This window comes from Papilio machaon, chromosome 1 (assembly GCF_912999745.1).
Source record: "Papilio machaon chromosome 1, ilPapMach1.1, whole genome shotgun sequence".
NCBI lineage: Eukaryota > Metazoa > Arthropoda > Insecta > Lepidoptera > Papilionidae > Papilio > Papilio machaon.
The window spans coordinates 3,866,840-3,882,388 of record NC_059986.1 but is presented as its reverse complement, the minus strand read 5'-3'; the positions used below and the strand labels follow the sequence as shown (position 1 = coordinate 3,882,388).

The 15,549-nt window shown below is 35.3% G+C and overlaps 1 protein-coding gene across 1 annotated transcript in view; it reads left to right on the top strand.

The window, feature by feature from the left end:
- Positions 1-466: 466 nt before the first annotated feature.
- LOC106714412 (protein muscleblind) overlaps positions 467-15,549 on the top strand; it is a 111,963-nt gene continuing 96,880 nt past the window's right edge. The window contains exon 1 of the mRNA XM_045686431.1: positions 467-640. The gene's annotated coding sequence lies outside the window, so the exon portion shown is untranslated. The remainder of the gene's footprint in view (positions 641-15,549) is intronic.

Sequence of the window (15,549 nt, the reverse complement as noted above, 5' to 3'; positions counted from 1 at the left end):
CCGGGCCAATGGCGGGCGGCGGCACGCGGAGAATCGATAATTCACAATATGTCCGCTAGAGGGCAACGCCAGCGAAGCCGTTGCGCACCCACGCTACTCCTCCACGTTGCGCATCTAAATGTCAAACCTTGTAGGAGCGTCCTACCGACGATTACATTTAATGTAAATATTTTTGTTTGTAAACTTACAATAACATGATCACATAATTTAAAAATAATTATAGTAAAATCAATGCTTTAATTTAACATTTTATTTTTCAATTTAATATTTGTTTTGTTTGTTTTAATTCTAACATCTGAGTTGTTTAAAAGATTTTAAATTAATACAATTTATTTATACGTGAAAAAATAAGACATTTTAAATACTTTTAAATTTTAAAATTCATTTAAAAAGAATTTATTCACCGGAATATCGGATATAAGGGACGCTTGCACAAAGTTACATCAAGCGTGCGCTATGGTCAGCTGCTTGCTTGCTGTTTCGTGTCGCGCTTCTTGCCCGCTTTCAATGTTTTCCGTTTTATTTTGTTATTTCCGTGATGCAAACTAGATTTTTAACAAAAACAACTGTTTTATATATTTGTGAATGTAATAGTGCAATATAAAAGTGATCCCGCCAGCAAAAGTTCAGATGAAACAAGGTAAACGCCTTAGTATTTTTGTTTGTCGTGAACATAACCTCTTTGATGTCACAGAGCTGTGCTTTGTTTTAGCATTTATGATATTTTCGATTTAAATAAGGAAGATAGGGTGGAAGTATTAACAAAAACAAACTATTAAACAGGCTGTCAACTGTTTACATGTAATTGTTGTCAAAAACACTTTCCCAAACGTAAATGATTGTAATATTAATCGTGACAGATTTGCGTCACTTAAACTTATACCTCCATAATATCGGTGTGTTTTTCGAATTTATAAATAAATGGTGGGTCGAAATATTTCATGCAATTTCATGTGCTTACAATAATTAAGTAAATGTTGACATTAAATGAATCACCATGACAATGCTCGGTTGATAAAACAATGGAACTGCCCAGAATTCCCATAGGGGGCGTTAGTAGTCGCGAAATGGAATGAATAAAAACGATTTTTCTGTTTAATTATAAGTGCACTTTTTTTATTTCTTTTTGAGTGAATATGTTTATTTATATTTTTTAATATTTCGGAGATCAAAATCTCTGTATAAAGCATATCGCCATCTCTATCAATATCTTTAAAAAATCCGAAGTAACAAATTGTTTGGGACTTTGGTCTCGGAAACACACGATTAGCCAGAGATTGTCGTCTTAGACAATTTTGTTCAAAGAGACAAAAAGCTTGTTTATTTTCTCCGTAAATTTTTCCATGGTAAAGTAAACATTTAATATTTTTTAGTTGAAATATTTCGTCAATGTTCGTGTGATATAACTTAATATCGTAAATGTTTAAAGAAACCGATGTCGACAATTGTACCTTAATATTAATTCTTGTTCCCATTGTTTATAATAACAAAAATTTTTTTGAACATGTTTTCTGAGGAATTTCTAAGTCAAGGATTATGACAAATCTCAGTGAGTTTCCACGGCTATAATACATGTACAAAACATACTGCTATCTCTATTCTCTAAAGATAATGATAAGGATGAAACTATGTTTTTGTAGAAGATTTTCGGTGCTTGATTCAGGTTAGAATTTTTTTTGGAGTGCAACGAATCCTTCTTGGATATCCCCAATACCCCCATAGTTCGAACAAATATATATAAAAAGTATTGCGATGCGATGGCGACTCTAGATTTTTTTTTTTTTTTTGTAGATAAAAGAGAAATTTATCGCATTCCTAAAATCTAAAAAACGCTTCTGAATATAAACAAAGTTATGGTATCTATGTATCTACAGTTTGCTAATTTGAGTCACGCCAGATCTTTCTGATTGAGTTATCAAACGGTTATTTAACAGTGTGGTCATTTTAATTTAAGGTCTAGTGGACCTAATTATTTTATCCAAAAATGTTCATTGACTTCTCGGCGACAAATGTGAAATACTATGTTTTGGTCTAGCAAAATTGACAAAAACTGCTGCATTTATAAATCATAACGATGATTCGTTTCGCGATATCGCATACAGTATTTGAATTTATTGATGAAAAAGTACCCACTATTTCTAATAGGAAATAGTTTAGCCTTATGGTTTAAGTTGATGCGGACGTTAACATTTTCAGTTAAGGGAAACTTGTTGTTTAATCCTATTCTATCATACTCATATCCTATTCAGAGTTTAAGTGTCAATTAAGTCTTCGCGTCGTTTCTGTTGCTACCTATCACAGATAAGCTCCATATAGTCCCGTCTACTGGATACCAGAAAACAAGTAAAGTATAACCAAAGGCGGCTGAACGTTTGCAAATGGCGACTTTTGTCGAAAATGTCTGTCTCGTCAGCCATATTCCGTTTGTTGTCGCAATATTGTGAATGTCGACGGGAGGCCGCGGCCGGTCGCATGCATTTACATACATTAATGTGTACGGCGCACATGCATGCACCTCGCTTTCAATGTGTGTGCGCTGCGAATTAACTGTAATTGAGCCATTCGGACAACGGCGAGCTGCGCTTCGCTGCCTCCGCACTTGCCTACTCTCTCTCCACTCTACCTCTACTCTTTGTTCGCTAATCTGTTATAATGATATCCGATCGCCTCTCTACGTTTACTCGCTTTCTTCAACTCACTAAAGTCACGACTTCTGAGAGTTTCGATCAGATAATGGATTTTTAATCAAAACGAGATTTCTTTATGACTTCGCGTCAGATTTACGATTCCAATCATTTGAATAACTTCTTTTAAGATCAGTGCGTTCAACTATAGGATTACTTGGCAAACTTCATTTAAATCAAGAATCAAAACGTTAGCTCTGTGTCCAGATTTTCTTATAGAAAGGATTTAATTATTTTTGGAACGAAATCGAGTAACCGATGGCAATGCTTTAGGATATTCATCTTCACCCCTTTCTGGAGAAACAAACAGGGGCGTCGGAATTTTGTTATTAGCGTTACAGAGGGAGTGGGTACCGTTTCCGTCGCGCACCTGACTGATTGATAGCACTTCTTTGCACGTTGGGTCGAGCTTGTAATCGAGCCATTAATAAACTTTACTGCCTCCAAGTTTATCTTGCGGACTCGTTATTTGCTTAATGGGCTAGCAAACGGCTCGGCCTGGACACCTGTGCTGCTTCGATAATTGTGAACCCTAATTGACATATTGATGAGGACGTTCGAGAACGAAACTTTCACTAGTATCCACCCATACTTAAACATCGTCTATTCAATGCTTAATTTAACAATACATTGAGTAGTGAATTATTGTACGAATAGGTACATAACCTACATATTTTAATTCAAAATTATCTGGCAGTGGGTAGAGCTAATGTCACTCGACGCTTGACAAAGCAACGAGATGCTAGCACGAAGATGCTATGCCCGCAAAAATGTAAACGATCTAGAAATGTTTGATAAAGTAATATTAATTTGGTTTATTTTTATATTTGAACTTTGTTTATCTCTTGCTTTAGTATAATTATGTCACATCAAAACATTTATATATTGAAACTTTTTTTTAACAAATATAAGTATATGGTAGGTAGAATAATTAGCTACCCTATTCTGAATTTTGTGATTTGAGAAACTTATGTGAAATTAAACTCTTATAATAATGGTTAACGAAGAATAAATGGTGATGGTCCGATGGCGCGGCGGTGGCGGCGGTGTGTCGACGCTAGGTCGGCCGCCCCTCGTGGTGGAAGCCGCCAGCACGGCGCGGGGTGGCGCCAGGCACGGAACTCGCCCCGCTATTTTTGACCCCGCGACCTATCGCGCTGGCGATCGGCCTTGCACCGACTTGCCGTTTTAATCGCGCTGCTTGTAAATGAGCGCATAACCAAGCTCTTCTATTGTGTGCTGGCGCAAATTCCTCATATTTTTTTTACTATTCTCCCTGCTCTACTTTTGAATGCTAATTGCTATGTTTTAATTAATTAATTAACATGATTTTTAAACTAATATACTAACTTCTATTTCTTAATATTGCATAGTGTTTCATTATTTGGTTTTACCTTAAATTGCTCACTTATTAAAAATTTAATAGCACAGTTATTTGTTCATTCAAAACGTTTATGTTGTTACGGGATGAATTAGAACTGAAGCTTTTCGAAATATTTAAAGAAAGATGACGTCGTGATCGCCGTCGACAGTATCTAAACTGGGTCAACGCTCGTTTACAATTACGACAAAAGGTGCGGCGTCGGATAAGCTGCGCGTCCCTCGCTGTCCAGTCATCCGGTGCTCTCGAAACAAAGAGCAATGAAAATTACCTCATTCATTTACGCCGGCAGCGACTTTTTAATTTTGCCAATACATAGATCATGATTTGGCATCGTTCACACGACTCCCTTAATATGTTTACATGTCTTACAAGTTGATACCACGTCTGTTTGCGTTCTTCCTTCTGATTAGGGTCGCATTCGGGCTCAACATTTATTATATCGTAGGACTCGTGACATGACTTTCATTTTACATGCATAAAATAAATGCGGCTATGCATGCATCACCGCATAGCTGCATTTATTTTAGTTTCATTGTTCTAGTTGAATTCTTGTTTTTGATATTCCACACAGTATCGAAGGTTTTACAATTGACACTGAGCGGGCAGTCGTCGATGCACAGCATATTACAGTGCAGCGGCGGAAGGACGTGTCACTCACGGCCCGCTGACGGGTGCCTGCCTTCAGCAAAACGCCGAGAGCTTCCGACCTGCCCCCCGACACCGACACCGGCATTGCTCGTATTTCACATCATAAATGTTGTTTACCATTGCAATGCCTTGTTGCAGTACTATTAAACTTTTGTTATATTTACAATCGAATTTAAATTCAGAAAGTTGTTTCAGGTGAACTGAATGTTTCCAAAGCTTAGATTATAAGTATCGTATTTTATTATTCCCTTTAACAATGCGGTTACCACCGTAAGTCCATAATCGTATGAACGTGACTGATATTTATAACGTGCTGTTAGATTACATAGGAGTCGCTCGTGGTTTCGAACGAGAGAAAAAGTCAAAATTAATCCACTTAGTCGGGAGCTTTTACGGATTTTAGGCTAAACAGTAAAGTATTATATCTATAATTTCCATGTGAGAGCATTGTTTTTGTGTAAACTTGTGATACATATTTTTTATAAGGAAAATATTTGTTATCGTTTTATCGAACGAGCAGCGGATCACCTACCTAATGTTAATTGATCCAACACCGATGGACTTCCGCAACCTCAGAGGAATAGCAGATGCGTGGCCGGCCTTAAAATGTCCACAAGCCTTAAATTAAAATTCATCGGCCTTAAAATTGGTTCATCGGCCTTAAATTAAAACAGTGGCTGGTCTTGTGTGAATTTAGTGTGGTTTTAGACATCAAAATTGTTTTGTGTATGAAATTATCAATAAGTTAAAGAATAGTCTGTGAAAATGTTGTATATTCCGCACAGACAACGTTTTCAATTCAAAGCCTTTTTCCAACTTAATTTTTTTTTCTAACTACGCGTTAGACGAAGGTTATATGAGTGGAAAACTGGCTAGTTGTAGGGTAGTTTATCACTTAGGAAGCAGGTCGGCCGCCGGAGCGCGCGGTGACTTGCGCCGCGCCTTAATGTGCCACGTCACGCAACTCTGACACGACATTTGACATTAAATCCAAGAAAAATTTCTATAAACTATAACTATGTATAAGATATCCTAACTATCTTAATAAAGAAGACAAGGCAGTATTTATTCTTAAGCTCGTAACCGATTGGTTGCATAAGTTTTTGTGAGAGTCAAGTGGTTTACATGTTTAAAGTTTGTACGTTCTTGTATTTAGAGTATAGATATTAATGATATTGTTTTATGATTTGTGATCATTGTTGCCAGCTTACCGCGTTTGTGAAAATCATAAACGACTCTATACGACACTGTAATATCCTCAATACATCCTACTGCAATTTTTCACCGCTAGTTTAATTAACCTAAAACATAAACAAAACACAATAATAAAAAGAAACTACTCGTAATGGAATTACAAACACTTCTTTGTTTCACATTGTACTATTTTTCGCCAACAGTAGCAAATATTTGACTCTTTTTCAGACATTACAAAGTTGTTTTTCGCGCGCGGTATATTCCGACAAATAGTTTTATGTGTGCCATTTTGACTTTTATTTTATTTTTCGTTTATTTTCCCTTGCGCGGCCGTAAAACGTACCTGGGACCGCTCGCGGGGATAACGGAGCGGGCTCACGAAAAATTTATTATTGAGACCTTTTCTGCCCGGCTCCATCGACAGACATTGCGAAGGCGAAAGTTATGAATGACACATGTTTTGAAATATTACCTGCAGTGAACTGCTACCCGGGAAGAAAATTTCATAGGATGAGAAGTTTATTTGTCGTGAAATATGTGGGAGTTTTATGAGAACGGGAGACTTTTACAATGCTATGGACCAACCAATTTTCTTACTTTTCGGTCTATATTGCAGAGTAATAAGAATACGAGATGTACTGCGACGAATAAAAAGATGAGGTGCGACAAATTGGATGAGACTTCCATGTGAGCAATTTTGTTTTTTGTTATAACTATATAAAATTGAATGTTATTCCGAGAATAAATGTAGGTACATATTGAATATCCAGTATAAATTATCACTATAAACATATAAATTAAAAAACGTCACATAATCCGCAAGGGACGCGGATAGAGCAAGTGGCGAACGGACGAGTGACCAATCGCCCGTTCTTAACAAAATAGAATAGAATAGAATAAGCGTTTATTGCCACACAAAAGAAACTTATGAACTAATATTAAAACAAAAAGATTAAAACGTGGCAAAAGGTAGCCAGCTCAGCTGATACAGGGACGACATCGGCCCTCCCTGAGCTGGTTTTCAGCAGGCCCCTTTGCTCTCACAACATATGCACTTAGGTGGTAGGGTAACTAAACTAAATAACAAAAAAAAAAAAAGAGAATTATAGTACAATTTTTGAAATTTTAAACAGTGTTTGTGCGAAGTTAATAATAATTTTAACTTGTAACTTAAATAATTGTAGTTTTTATATAGTATAAAAATAAGACTACAAGGCTACTCGTGACAACTGTAAATTAAAATGTCACATCAAATTCTCAACAAATTACGTTATGTAACATAAATTTAGTCAGTCTATTAGCCAAAATAATTTGGTTAAATAAATAAATTATAGTTTCTATCTGAATAATGATATAAAACTGCATATAAGACAAATTGCAATCCCATACACGAGTATGACATTACTGGATATATACTACAGCTAAATCTATATACAAACATAATCTTGGCACATCTTTCTTCCACCCTACATAGCACCAACCCACCACCCACACGCTTTTTAGTCTTGAGTAGTTTAAAACCGCCCTTTTTAGTGTGTTACCAATCTAATCAATACACGTTGGTGTTGGGCGGCGCACTAAATTGGCACACGTTCATATCTTAGATATGTATGTCATAATGTAAATGTGATTTTGGCTTGAAACAACAGTCAACTATATCAGGTTTCTTTTCTCTCTATCAAATGATTTTTAATTAATATATGTTAATATATATTTAACTGAAAATATATTTAATTGAAGGTATGTTTAACATATTCCATAAATTATCATCAAAACATATCGTCGTTCAGACGAGATATCTAAGATGATGTCTTCCAAGTTTATTACAGTGTAAGATTAAAGGATTAACAAATCTTACGGACAATTTCATTTAGTCTATTAACTCTATACGATTCTATTGCTTTTATTGAAACAAGCAACGTAATTAAAGTCAAGAGGAAAAGATTGAATTGAAACCACATATAAAATGTTTTAGTTTATTGGGATAATAAATTCAAATCTCGTTCAAATAGTCAAACAAAAACAAACCGCACCGCAAAAAATACGATTCGGAAAAAAACATGGCGCGTAAAATGGAGGCAATTAAAAGCCACTACTTTTGCAATTGCAATTGATTTTAGTGTTGGTTTAAGCCGCATGCCACTCTGGTACATTGGTATTCCTGCACGTGTATGTGTAGTAAATAATTTTTATGCTATACGATTAATGAGAGAGAGGACACAGTATGCACTTGGAGGTAAACTATCCATCCAACATCCATTTGACTTTGATGTTCGACTGCTTGCAGGATCAGGTTCCCTCCATCGATGTCTCTTTAGCTGTCTTAGTAGACAAAGGTGTACTGGTGTTCCTCAACACTCAACAACACGATTGCACAACACTTGCGTCCCATCACTACGGGCTAAGTAATTCGACCTACAAACGAAGCGACCGAAGTGAACATATCCGCGACTTTTCTTGCGTATTCGTATCCATAACAGCGCCATCACTGATAACCGACAAATAAGGCAAATGACATGCCCGCTCGTGGCCTATGGTGACGGTTTTTAAAGTACTCACATGTGCGAGAAGAACATAATACAAAATGATTTAGCCACATTTGTACCGTAAAAATATACTAACCCAGTGTTGCATTATGTACCTACGCAACTAAATTTATTGACCAAATTATGTTTATCAATTACATTCGGTTCAACGTTATTTAAATTAGTCAGTCGTTTTTACAAGCTTTTTTATCATCAGTAAAATCAATATACACAATATGTAACGGTAACCTCAGAGACAAAGATTTTTTTTGTTAGAATTAGAGGACGACATTAACCTCTACGTTGTCTCTATACAAACTTATCCATATAAAAATAGTTATCGAGTGGACAATCGGTGTTCCCTAGCGCTGCACCATAGCCTGGCCAGCAGGGCTGAGTCACGGCCTGGCTGGGTTCGCGGAACTCAACCCTCCGGCGCGGCGCGGTGGCTGGCGGGGTGCGCTCGCTAATGACCGTCCGACGACGAACGCGCCGTGTCGCCCCGTGCCGTGCCAGCCCAAATGCAACCGACCTCACGCGCGAAACTGCACCCTCCAATCTTTAACATAAACTCTTAAATCCGCGGTCCCTTTGAACATTTTGCAATTCAGTGCGTGTTTATATGCAGCCTTTCAATCGGCACTGTTATTTTGATAAATATGTATGAAGTAGCGAAACCAGCGGCGAGCGTGGGTAACGTAAAACGCCATCGTGAAAATTTAATATCATTTCCTGGTGGTCGACCAATGACTCATATCCGCAAAGGGTTCATTTTTTTACGATATCGAAACGCAAGATCGTCATTTTCGTATCTTTGCAACGTGTGCCACTGATATAATAACATTGTTTTTGTATTAATATTTACATAGTTAAGTCTGCAACGTGTCTGTTATTTGATAAATGTACATTTTTAACTCCTTAAGTAATTTGACCATGAAATTTTATTTATTTATTTTAAGTAACTAGTGAATGTCCATAGAAATTTAACGTAAATCGACATAATAATAATTTGGTTTCTGGTATGTAGAGCACGAGAATAAACTAAAAATTGTTACAAGCTATATACCAAATTGTTTATGACATCTTTGAAGTACGTAATCTCTTTCGAATGAGAGACCTTTAACCTTTTACCTTTAATAATGATTTTTTTATTTAAGATCATAGGTTCAGTTGAGCATTCTATCTACATGGAAAAGAAAGTCTATGTTTTAAATACAGGCTTAGACCTCAGATGTTTAAAGATAATTCTTAAAAGTATCTGAGCCATTCCATTGAACCACGAGACAAAGACAAAGGACTTAAAGTTCGCGTCAAGAACATTTCACTCAAATTTACTTAGCCATAATTCAAAAGCAATTTTGAAATACTCTCTTCGTCACCGTCTTACACCAGCACATTCGACAAATACTGATAACAATCAGATATTTGAGTAGGTACATTCACTTTACGAACTGCCTTGGCCTACGCAAGGCGAGTCAGTGATATTATAAACGCTCTATCCACCAATGACGCCTTCGAAAGTACCTAGGCATTATTCGAGCGAATCCGGTTTGAATATAACTGACAGCCTAGTTTTATTTTTTTGAAATTAGCACGACCGATATTACAATGTAAAATTTTATATTTAAGGCTAACTGCAAATGTGCTTTAAGCATTCGAACTTTCTAAATTATTGTCATAGGTTGAGATTGGTTGTTGCGTGGTAAATACATTAATTTTCATCAAGTTAAGGTTTATGTTGGAACCCCCAAGAGCGCACTATAATAATACTTACTGTGTACGACTTATCTGTAATTAATAATTGAAATTGCCAAACTAACTAAAGCGAACTCTATTTGTGCATCAGACGAACTAAACAGCTCATATGTTGTTTCTCAAATTTACCAAATCTAAGTATTTGTTATAACAAAACATAATATTACATGACATAAATATTTGTTTCCTTACGTTTTATAAAACATAACTTGACAATATGTAAATGCACACGTAATACAATGAAGCTTAGATTCATTTTGTGCATGACAACTACATAATAAAATAACAAATAGAGCAATAAGGAGGTTGTTTAGCACGTCACATGAAACCGGTTCTGTTGCGAGACAATGCCCGAGCCCGGCCGATTCGGTGTTTGTGAAACTATTGTATTGGGAACGCTTATTGTATAGAACAAGTACACTTAGAAAAGTCATGTTCCAAAACTTATTCTTCCGTCTAAAATAACGGTACTAAAGCCAATTTAGTATGACTATGCTTTTTGCAATCTGCTGCTCAATCTTCAGTTCAACAACATGCAATCGTTTACCAGTTAACAGTAGTCACGGAGGGTTACGTCACATTACAATGGATGTAGAAAATGTCTTACATAAAACCTATGTTAGTTAAACATACGAAGAAACTTATATACTTAATTTATTTGCATTGAAGTGTTGAAATGTTTGTGATAAAGTTTTTGTAAATATTTTTGCAACGAATAAAACCGACAAACCTCGGTGTTGCCGGCGGCTTAGCGAGTGCCTATTGATGCAGGGATCTTTTGCAAACCGGTATCCAGCATTCACCTTAGCGACGCGACGCTGCGGCTGTGTGTTTCGTATAATCTGACCTAACACGTGCATTGGAATCAATACATACATAGTATAAAACAAAGTCGCTTTCGCTGTATGTATGCTTAGATCTTTAAAACTACGCAACGGATTTTGACGCGGTTTTTTTTAATAGATAGAGTGATTCTTAAGGAAGGTTTGTATGTATAATAAATGCATAATATAGTAGAGAAACACTGATAAATTTAAAGTTTTCTAATGTGATGTCGTAAATAAGCACGTTTTTTTGCGCTTATATTGCAAACGCTGGCTGAACCCTACGAGATAGACCAAAATAATGTACTACAGTATTGTTCACCTTAAAAAGTTCAACAAAAAAGTCCGCGATGGTATATGTCTATCTCTTAAGGATAACCCAGCATAACCATTTTTATTCTTTTACGAAGTGATTTTAAACAATACAGCATTAATCCTTATCCATTTAAGTACCTTAAATAAATTGTGCATTTATTCTGTAGTAGGTATATTTTGCATTGCACCCGTGCGAAGCCGGGGCGGGTCGCTAGTATTTAATAATTTACACGTTATTCTCGTATGTGATTGACAATGTTACGAAAATTGATAATGTTTTCAACGTATTAGTTAAACATTTATTTAAAGGATAACATTCTCGACGGTCATTCACGATCTACCACTTTTAATCAGGAATAGTCGAATTTTTTTATTAGCTATTGTTCTATTTATTTGCCGCCAAAACGACGAAGGATATTTGTTTGAAGGTATTTCCAGAGGCTCAACGTATCTCCATGAAATTTGGCACAGATGTAGATGATAGTCTACTTTTTTTTTTTTTAATTCAGCACGGACGGAGTTGTGGGCGACATCTAGTAAAATAAATGTATGAAGAAATATAATCACTATACATAATACTAAATATACTAACAGTTTGCATCTCGCGCTCAGCCGAACGTCTGACAAGAGAAAGTGCACCAGACGTTCCACTTTTCACCACAGGCAAATGTTATTCGTTATTATAAAAAAGTGACTCATTTTACCTACCACTTGATAAAATGGCTAACCATTTGACGTGACAGTCGACGCTTCAAAAAATTCGTTACACTCGTCTGATAATTCTAGAGCGTAGCTTTAAATGTATTGGATGCTCACGTTTAGGTTGTATGAATAACCACTTTAACAAACACTGTAATAAGTTTTGTTATTTTGTAACAATTACAGTCATAATAAAATGTTATTAAAGGATTTGCTCTGCTTACATGACAAGAGACGAATTTTCTCATCAGGACTCCGTCTCATAACTGAATTCTAATATTATTAGTTATACTTTTGACGTCTTTACAACATATAAGACTTGCGACGCAAAAAAACAACAAATTATTTCACCGGTGGTAAATATATAGTTTAAAAAGGGCGTGTTGCTTAATGACATCACGTCAACACCGTGTAACATATCGTGTTCCTGAAGTCCGACGCGTAGGCGTCACAATAACTAAACCAACAAGTTTTATAGCTACCATACAATTCCTTTGTTTATTAAACCAAATGTCATTCCCTTGGCACAATAATCCACGAGTACTTCTTACATACATTGATAATTTATTATTAAAAAGTTTTTTGATTGATTAGTATTAGGTATCCAACGAATTCTTTAACACATGGGTTACCCGTCGATCGACCGACTTAACAGAGTACCAGAGTCTTAACGCTAAGACTTAACGCCTTCAGGTTGAAACTCTATCAAATAAACTTAGTTCTATGTATATCGCTGATTTATCGGGGCTGGTATAACTCGTCTACTGACTCACACGATGACATCTGAATGGTTACTGTATTAATTTAAATGGTTTGTTAAAAAATCATATACATGTTCCTAAAAGAATTTTAACTTCAAACTATTTTTGAGCTTTTAGTAACAAATTGATTGATTGGTAGAAATACAGAGCCGTAGGTACTCTAAAATAATTGAACACTATTGTGTGGACGCTTTGTGGGTGGTACTCTCACTATCAGTATCAACTATATAGTGCCAATTTATTGATTAAACTACGAATCTCTTTGATGTTTTCTATGTTCTAAATAACAAGTATTTTTAGAAAAATAAACTAAACAAAGGTCTACTCCTATTAACACCTTCTATCAAAAAGAACATGTAAGTGAGTGTCAATCATGAACATATCAGGAAATGTTTTGCTCGCTTTGCTCTGGTATTAGCAAAATACATACGTACATACATGTATATATGGTATGTATAGAACTTATATAAGATTTTGCAAGCAATATTTATGCACCGTGTTAAAAACGTAAACCTTAAATCAACAGTTTTATAGATATGAAATGTCAAAATTTAAATAGCTGTCATAATTACTGCGAAGTACTTCGAGTGATATCTTCGCTGATATCTCGCAAGCACACTGCTTCAGTCCAATGGAGTCATTTGCATGCGAGCGGTGGGCGAGGTCCGCCTACCCACGATGACGCGGACCGTAAATTTTGTCCTTTTACTTTGAAGTCTCAAGCTTTTTCATATCACCAGATGTTCATTTTTTACGTTAAAGGTTAATTTATTGGTTTCCTTTTCGAAGACTTTATTAAAGGTTTATACTATAACTAATGGAAAATTTATAAAATCGGAAATTAGTTCACTGCTATGTAATGGTCCAATTTACGATTATGCATACTTTTAGAAATCTTATTAAGTTCTCGATTCAGCAGATTGCATTGCATACATTTCCTTCATAATTTTCATATGTTGTATTAAACAAATTAGGCAACCATTTTTCATTCGTAAATATGTTTTAAATGAAAGTAAATTTGAAAGGCTAAAAGCACGATACAACTAATAATGAACTTATATTCGATAAGATCTGAAAGGCTATTTATGACATCAGATAGATCTACTTTCTAGTCTATTGTGGGCTGTTCAATTTACGGATCGCAAGAATAAAACGGTTTCATTGTTCATGTGTCTCCACATATTAACAAAGTTTCACAATATTATCTAAATTACACACTCCAATTCCAAATGAAATGTTAAATTAAGATCCTTAATGAAAAAAAAATCAGTTTTTGATACAGTTTTACAAACATACTATATTTGTATGTTATTCCAACATTACTTTACTGCGCCATGGATTGATTACAAAAGAAAGCCAACTTTACTTTCGTGAATAATGCTTCTATGTTAAAACGTAATGAATACAATATCAATTATGTAAAAAATATTATAGACTAGCTTTTACCCGCGACTCCGTCCGCGCGGAATAAAAAAATGCGCACAAGATAAAAAGGTTCCTATGTCCGTCTCCTAGTTCTAAGCTACCTCCCCATCAATTTTCAGCTAAATCAGTTTGACCGATCTTGAGTTATAAATAGTGTAACTAACACAACTTTCTTTTATATATATAAGACTAGCTTTTACCCGCGACTCCGTCCGCGCGGAATAAAAAATAGAAAACGGGGTAAAAATTATCCTATGTCCTTTTCCTGGTCCTACGCTACCTGCTCACCAATTTTCAGTCAAATCGATTCAGCCGTTCTTGAGTTATAAATAGTGTAACTAACACGACTTTCTTTTATATATATAGATTTAAAAAATAAAATATTTTACTATGAAATATTTCGCAGCACAATATGATAGCTAATAAGTTTTACGGCAAGAGCTCGTAATGCTGACAAAGTTTACTCGTATTACATTGAAATCGATTATGTTCATGGAATCATTTAAATTTGCCCACTAATATGAATTTTCTTTTAAAAGATCTGATTCTGTCTTATTAATTCAAAACGCGGTCCATTTATTAGAAACGACAAAGAAGTGAGGATGACTCAGACTTGAAGATAGGAACAAAACATCGAAGAATTCATCGAGCGCGACGAATACCCGACTCATCAGATTACTCAGTGGGTAATTTTACTCTAGCAAGTAGCAAGGGCCGCAGCGGCTTGTAAAATAAATTTATCAATAAATATTTACAGTAGCATTGTTTGTCTGTCCGGATCATTGCACACAATGCGTTGTTAAAATATTGAAGACAAGATTACTCATCGCCATAACGAACGGAAACTTTGCCCTTCCAATACATTTTGTTTATTTTCTTCATCATACGGATCAATTAAGAAATTAGAAAGCATACAAATAAACATTATTAACTATAAACTAAATTAACTACAGAATATTTCTTTTTAACTGTAAATTAAACTCAAGAACTTAATACAACGGATGTATTTCTAAGATAAACCAACAACATAATCCTCAAGTATTTACTTAGCTTCAATATTTTTTCCGTAGAAAAACCTTAGTTCCATTGATTTTTTTTTCTAGCATTCAAGGATTTTATAAAAATTAGTTTTAGAGATCACTAAAATATTCAGAAAATTGTGTTATAACACAATACGTAGTTGTTGGTACCAAATTTAATGGAGACATTAATTCGCAGTTCTCAAGCTACTTTGGCACGTATTCCAGTTAGTGTAAAGTCGCCTACAACATTTTAATTGCGAATTCTTACTATAAAGTTAAGACTTGAAGAGCAATTAGCGCTATAATTTTGGCT